We start from the raw sequence: 7,901 nt of genomic DNA, 5'->3' as shown, positions 1-7,901 counted from the left end.
AGTAATAAATAATTAACCATGGTGTACTGACTCTAAAGGGTAAATCTAAAAACCATACAGTACTTCAAGGAACAATTAAGTAAGCTACCAATTTGCAACTTCCAGTTCAGTACTTGTAGTAATACTTCCAGTACTTCCAGTACTAAGCCAATTTCAGCATTATGTGTATGTTTATATTCTAGACAGTTAGCCACATGCTAACTGCAGGTGCACTAACGTGCAAGTACACTCTAAGTTGAGCATCACAACAGGCATCACTTCAGATGACTCACAGCTACAGTAAGTCAGCCGTTTATAAATGGCAATGCACTTGACCCATTGTAACTATGGTGTTGTGCGTTTTTTTTTTTTTTTTTTCCCAAAATATTTTATTTAATTATTTTTTTCTTGACATTTTATTTCGTTGTTGTTTTTTCTGCCATTGTTGTGGTTTCTGTGTTGTGCACGTACGAGTCAACACAAAAAAAGAGCATGTCTAGACAGAAGTCCATTCAGTTGTCTAAAGCTACAGATTTGTCTTTTTTTTCTTTTTTTTTTACATTTTTAATTGGAAAGAAAAGCTTTAAACCTTAAAGCATTTTAGTAATTATCATTACTCCACTGACATTTGATTTAACTTTTATTTCTTTTTAAAAATATTTTTATCCCAATTTTTTTCCCCATTTTCATCACCCAGTGCTCCTACCTAAGTGACAGTCGTGGGCTTTGCTCCCTCTAACCCCAACCCCAGGAGCTCAAGTCTCCTCCTTACTTGAGGAGTGAGCAGGCCGCTTCTTTTCACCAAACAGGGTGGGGCTTCTCTGGCCGGTAGCACGGGGAGAACATGCAAACTCCACACAGAAAGGCCCTTTCGCCAACCTCACCCAGGGTGTGGGCACTGAAGTCATGAAGGAACTTAACACGCACTCAGCGTCCCCGGCGGGAATTGAACCCAGGACCTTCTAGCTGTGAGACGCAATTTAACGCAGAGAATCAGCACTTCTCAGATGAAATTGTCGAGAAGCTAACACTTGATAAGGTGCTTGGATACAGCAGAAGTTCAGTTCAGTTCTCGTTTTCCCTGAGGCCAGGCTCCTCCATGTTCCCACTCGTACGATGCTCATCAGTGTTCTGGTGTGTCCCTGCTACAAAGCAACCCAGCCCTGGCAATTGGCTGACCTTTAGATCCTGTCTCTCCCCCATCAGGCAAAATGGGTTCTCATTAATAGTTCATGGCTACTTCCTTCACCCTGTTTGTTACATTGATTCACCTCCTTTTTTCCCTTTTCTTTTCTCATACTTCTCGTTTTCAGGTAGCTGCCCTCGCTCTTTGCACTCATTTACACCAAAGCCTCTCCATTAACCCTGGGAGAGGTCCCTCTTCTCTCATTTGTCCTTCTTCCTGCTCATGTTATTCCTTTCACACTTTTTCCTCATTTGGTACTTTGCCTATTTGGTTCCTGTTGTTTTGTCTTTCATTCTGCATCCCCTCTTCCCCAATAATAAGATAATCTCAAATGCCCCCATCACCTTGCATCTTTTAGTGCTGTCCATTTGTCGGATTCATCCTCTTGATACATCGTTAGCACTTTTTCCTTTTTCTGGTAATATTTGGGCTGTCTGAAAGCAGGTAATAGACATGTTAAAACGGAAAAAGGAGCCTTTAGGGCAGGAGTTTTATGAGGTGAAAAAAAAAAAACCAAAAGCCTGAGTCTAGGTCATCAAGTGCAATATAAAGGAAGGGAAAATCAATCAACGTCACCTTTTAAGATGGAATACTAAATGAAAACAAGATGTCGTACTTACTTCTGACAAGAAAATAAAATTCTCTATTGGCCATGCAAGCATTTTAATATCAGTTGTTGCCACAATGTGCAGTGTTTTGATTTAGAGTGAAATTGACTTGCAGCGAGGAATAATAATGTAGAGGAAGAGCGTTATTGCTTTTCTCCTCTAGAACAGAGATAAAAAGACAATCTACACTGGTTCTCTGATGTTTAAATCGTGGCTTCTTGACAAGCCGTTAATGTTCTTCAATATTTTGAATCCGTAATCGCATGGAAATTATTGGGCTGTTTCCACGGAAAGATACTGTATGTCAACGTTCATTCAGACTTACAGTAGCATGCAGCAAAATTGTGAACCAAATTGTCGATCCATTATCATTTTGACATGCTTTCACAAACAGGAAATTAAAAACCGGTAATAATGACCACCCAATCTGTTCCCGTGCTTTATCTTGTCATGTGAACTAATCGCTAGCAAAAAGCACTAATTCAAATCACAGTCCCTATACATAGCCCTAAGTGCACTCATGCCAAATGCACCATGTGTCTCAATCAAAGCCTGAATTACTTCTTTTTTTCCCCATCACCTGAACAAAAGAGGACTGGATCTCGAGGCTGTTCGGTATAAGCCCAGTTCAAGAGGCTGGATTTATAAACTCCTAGTGGGCACGAGACAGTTTGTACACCTACTTCAACACATGCATTTATATCTACAAAGGAATAATTTGCAGCAAGAATGTGTATCATGGCTATGCATACTTCAGCTCGTTACAGCAATGCAATGGAAAATAAGGTAAGAGGGAATTTTCGTTTGATCTTCATGACTTTTTCAGCCATGCTCTCTCTTACATCATTTACTGCTCACAAACTGCAGTGTCAAAAACCTTTTGCAGAGCATTTAATTTCTTATACTCTGCCACGTTCCATTACTCTGAAACCTATGTGCTCGAGGATGCTGTGGTACTGAACTGTCCCACCACCTCATGTAATTGAGGGTTGGAAAAAAAACAATAAGGCTCCTGTTGGCCTGCATTCAATATTTGTCGCTCTCCTCCGTTATCACTGAGAATGTGTGCTGTAACAGCTTTACGTTATAGTTCAACATGAAAGGTTTGCATTGTAAACATTGTTATCGGCTTCTGTTTGGTTGAAAATACCATTTGCTGAACTCTCATCAGTCCTTTAAGCCAGGGGTTCCCAACCTTTTTTGAGCCAAGGACCAGCAGAAGTATAAACAAAAAGCTCAGGGACCGGTTGACAATTTATGTCAATTTTAATAAACATTTTAGAAAAAAACTATGCATTTTAAAATGCAGGCTATCATCAGCGACGTTAGCTGATGTTGTGACCTTTAAAACTTGCTTCTGCAAATGTAACTCACGTTTTTTCCTTTCGAAAAAATCCACTGGTTTGTCTTTGAGAGAAGGATGTTTTGTATTTAAGTGTCTTTGAAGCTTGGATGGGTTCATTGCTTCGTTGGCGAGCGTTTCTCCACATAAAATACATAGTGGGTTTGGCGCCTCCCAATCGCCCGTTGCAACAAATCCGTATTTTATATACATAATGTCGTACTTGCGATTAAAGCTTTTGCTTTTCTTTTTGGTAGGATTTTCTACTTGTTCATCACCATTTCTTTTACTCGAACAACCAGTAAAGAAACGGCTCATGGAGGTTTGCTGAGGTCCGCTCATCTCTGCAGCTGACTGTACCTAACCTGCATACAGCACCTGTGCATGGCGCTGTTCAGTCCGGTCGGGTACCAGAACTTATTGTCCGCCAAGCCATGACAGGGCTGCCACTCAAAGAAACACATTTCGATTTATACAAGTTTTGGATGAAATTATATGACAAAAAAATGCAAAAATTGTTTTCTTAAATTTAGTATGAGGTTGCTTTAATTATGTGGCAAATGATAATAAACACGAGAAAGATGGGTACTTCAATGAAAAATAGATATTTTTTTCAACTTTGCTGCTGTTCATACAAAAAGTAAATAAAAAACAACCATTTTTTTTCAAAGATTTTCACTTGAAATAAGTAGAAAAATCTGAGATTTTTTTGCTTGTAATGAGAAGATAAATCTTGTTCCACTGGCAGATTTTCCTACTTATTTCAAGTGAAAATTGACTTGAAACAGGTGAAAATTGTCAAATGAGTTATTTTTCTGGTGTTATTTTTCTGGTGATGACTCCAAATGTTGAAATAGCAGTAAAACCACATTCATTGATGAAATGACATAAGGGATGGAAAGGAGGGATGGCAGTTTTACAGGGGGATGATTTGGACTTTTTTTATTTCAGGGGGGAGGATTCTGACCGTTTTTATTTCGGGGGGGGGGGTGATTTGGACCGTTTTTATTTCAGGGGGGGGGGATGATTCTGACCGTTTTTATTTCAGGGGGGGATGATTTGGACCGTTTTTATTTCAGGGGGGGATGATTTGGACCGTTTTTATTTCAGGGGGGGATGATTTGGACCGTTTTTATTTCAGGGGGGATGCTGGCTTTAGTTCTTCTGAGGAGGAGACGAGCAGCAGCAGCAAGGAGGGTCCATGAAATCCTCATGAGGAGACTTGAGAAGATTTGGGGGAATCCAGGCTCGTTGGAGCTACAGCTCCATGATGACCAGGTCTACTTCAGATTGAACAGGGAGCAGTTTGACAGCCTGTTGGGGAGTGGGTCCTCAGCAGGATGACAACCATCTACTCTCCTATTGGTCGCACCGAGATGCCCTCACAGCGCGATGAAATTAAAAAATGTTCAATTCAGACGCAGGCAGGTGAAACGCCGGTGGAAGGTGGCCTCTCGCGCGCCGCCAAGCTCGCCAGCAGAGCGGTCCACTCTTGCGCTGCGGTAGCACATACACGGTGAATGGGAAAGCCGGCGGCGGTCCCGCTTTGCGCCCTCTATGTGAAAGGGGCTTAATACTGTTGGCCCCTGAAGGTTACATTTGGCCCCATAATGGCCCCTGTTTCAGAAAAATCCTAGAACCCCCAGTGCCAAGTTTTGTTCCCCGCAACTGCGCTGACACGCAAAAAAAAGAAAAGCTGCTGAGACCCTGTCGTGCAGCGCTGCTCTCGGCAGAGATTGTATGAGGTGAAGTGAAGTGAGATGCCTCACTCCATTGGGAAAAAAACGTCTGGTGACAATTTTGATTATCGCTTTTTTGTCGACAACGTTGGCGAATCATTGCAGCCCTAATTATGATCGGAACACAAGCCATTCCACGGCCCGGTAGTAACGGCTCTACGGACCGGTACCGGTCCGGGGACCGGGGGTTGGGAATCACGGCTTTAAGCCATCACATGTTTTGATGACTGGTACGGTGATTTAGGTCACTGAGCAAGGACAAAGTGAGAGTGGAGTGGAATGGAGAGGAAATCAAATCAATTTAACGGGGTGAAGAAAAAAAATGAAAGAAACCTCCATCAGCATTATTAAAGCCATCTTCAACTAAGAGCTTTATCAAAAAGCTCTTAGTTAGTTAGTTACTTAAAGCCTAATCTTAAAGACAGAGCCTGGGTCCGTATCACAAATACACAGTGGGAGCTGATTCCACAAAAGATGGGCCTGATAGCTGAAGGCTCTGCCTTAAATTCTGCTTTTGGAAAGTCTAATACCTACAGTAAATTTGCTGTCTGAGAGCGGAGAGCTCTGTTGGGATAACATGGAACTATGAGTTCTTTTAAGGTGAGGAGCTAGAACCTTAAGGGCTTTATACATCAGAATAATAACTTTAGATACTATATTGAATTTAAAAGGAAGTCAATGAAGGGAAGCTTAGATTTGGGAAATAGGATCTCTCTTGCTAATCCTCGTCGGAACTCACGTTTAAGGTCTGAAATTCCATGTTGGGAAGTCTGTGTTATAAAAATACCTGTCAAAAGTTGTAAAACAACTTATTCAAAAACAACCCACGGCAATGTTCAACTTTTTTTATTTTTTTTTTATATAATGAAGATATTTCTCAAACACAATACTTTACCAATTGAAATGATACAATTGAGGTTGATCGGTGAGGGATAAACAGCAGGTTTCCAGGAATATCTGTTACTGATTCTCTGCCTGTGTACTGATTTCAGTCTACAGTATTACTGCCTTTAATGAAAACATCAACATCTGATTATGTCTCTTTTAAAGGAAACCAAAAAACTGCGACACCATCAATCCCAATAGTCTTGTGTTTTATTTGGTACTTTAATCTTGAACTTCAGGAGTAAGCTGGCACTTTTGCCTTGGCCTCTATAAACACTGTGGTATTATGGGTCAATCAGAACAGCTTTGTCGTTCAGCCAGCTCCCCAATGTCATGAAATTTACCAGCATGTGTAAACAGGTTTTACACAAGAACAAGGGACACGTTTCCACATTTCGTTTGCTTAAATAATTATTACACTTGGATGAATAAATTCTGAATTAAAATGCAATTACTGTCCATAGAGGATTTTCTAACGAGGCTTCTTTCGTCTTATTTGACAGTAGCTTTTGTCATGGACTGAAAAAACAAAAACAACTCCTAGTTGCTACACATCTATCACATCTTTCAGGTAGCCGACAGGGACAGAGCACTAGTGCTTTGTCATGTACATAAGCTGTTACCATCTGTTTTGATCAAGTCCCATAGACACCAGTACACACTTAAATCGAGCATCCAATACTTTCATGGAAGTACTGATGCAAAGTTAATTGCTTTGTTATTAATTGCTTTTTCAATCTGAAGATGACTGACGGCAAGGAGTGGATTTGTAATAAAACTGGCCATTCATTGTCAGGAAATAAATTGGCTAACACAAAATCTGCTACTTGTTCACTCCTCTTGACACTTGTTACAAACTGTCTAGCTTATTCTCAGTTCAACTCAATTCAATTTAATTAATAAAGCACTTTAAAAGCAAAAGCAGTTGGCCAAAGTGTCGAATACCAAGATAATTAAAATAGATGAAACAAAACAATAGAAGAATAAGATGGAAAAATAAAACAAATTACAATTTGGAACAATAAAGTCAACATCTCAAAACTGGGTTAAAAGTCAAGGAATAAAAAGATAAAATGTATCTTAAATAGGAGCTGGCCAACCTGCCGGAAATCGAAAGCATGATAAGAAATGATACAATAACCTAAAAGAAGGGGTCAGCCTGCCAATTAAAATACATATAAAACAGTTGTCTTGTTTTTATTTCTTGGTTTTATAAAGTTAAAATTTGCCGAAATTTTATTTTCTGGTTAATTTGTTGGCATTATGTTTCACCATAGCAGATCTTAATCGCTTGTTTTTCACCTGGTTGAACAATTTGCGATACGTTAGTAATGGAACACCTCGTTTCCACTTGTGCCCTATCAGTCCAAAATAAATATAAAAATATGGATCGAACTCCCTGATGTTCAATACAAGAAATACATCTCTTTATGGATGGAGTGGCTTGATGCTTATGCTAATGGTTCAATGCCAACTTCATGCTGTAGAAAAGATACCTATTCTCCAGTTCCCAAACAACAGCCTGTACTTCTCACTATACAGTTATTTGCTCTGTGCTAGCTAGCAGTGAATGAGAGTACAGGAGGTGGTAGCCAGAAGTTAGACCACAATGTGACCCCAAAACTTCAACCAAATAATGCAGCAACCGCTGACATTTGTCTCGTAAATTAGAATTAATTCAATTGATGACAATTGCATGATTTTTACTTAAAGCAGCACAATGTAACTTTTCCACCTTAATATAATATTTCCAGAGTCATTGTGATGGTACATCAACTTACAACAGGTTTACTGACACCTCTGTCATGGTCTGAGGGGTCTGTATCGCCTTCACTGGCACTATGTAACTTGGAGGAGCATGGTACCCTTCCACACTACTGGTAAAGCACTACCGCTTTTGTCCAAAGGAGCCGCCAAACTCAAAAAAAGCTGAACGTTACATTGTGCTGCTTTAAATGCCTAATTTTGATGCTACCTACTTATTTTGAGGACATTTAGAGCTGCACTTTCAAAGCGTGTGCAGACATATGAAGTCAGGATGCTGATTTTTTCTTTTTTTCTTCTTTCTTTTAGCTTAAAATGTCATTTTATTAATACATTTGCATCTATATTTTTTCCCTGGATTTTTGTTTGATGGATGATCACATTTAAGAGTAATAATT

The sequence above is a fragment of the Cololabis saira genome, chromosome 14 (assembly GCF_033807715.1).
Source record: "Cololabis saira isolate AMF1-May2022 chromosome 14, fColSai1.1, whole genome shotgun sequence".
In the NCBI taxonomy this organism is placed as follows: domain Eukaryota; kingdom Metazoa; phylum Chordata; class Actinopteri; order Beloniformes; family Belonidae; genus Cololabis; species Cololabis saira.
The sequence above is the reverse complement of the archived record's forward strand: the minus strand, read 5'-3'. Positions refer to the sequence as shown.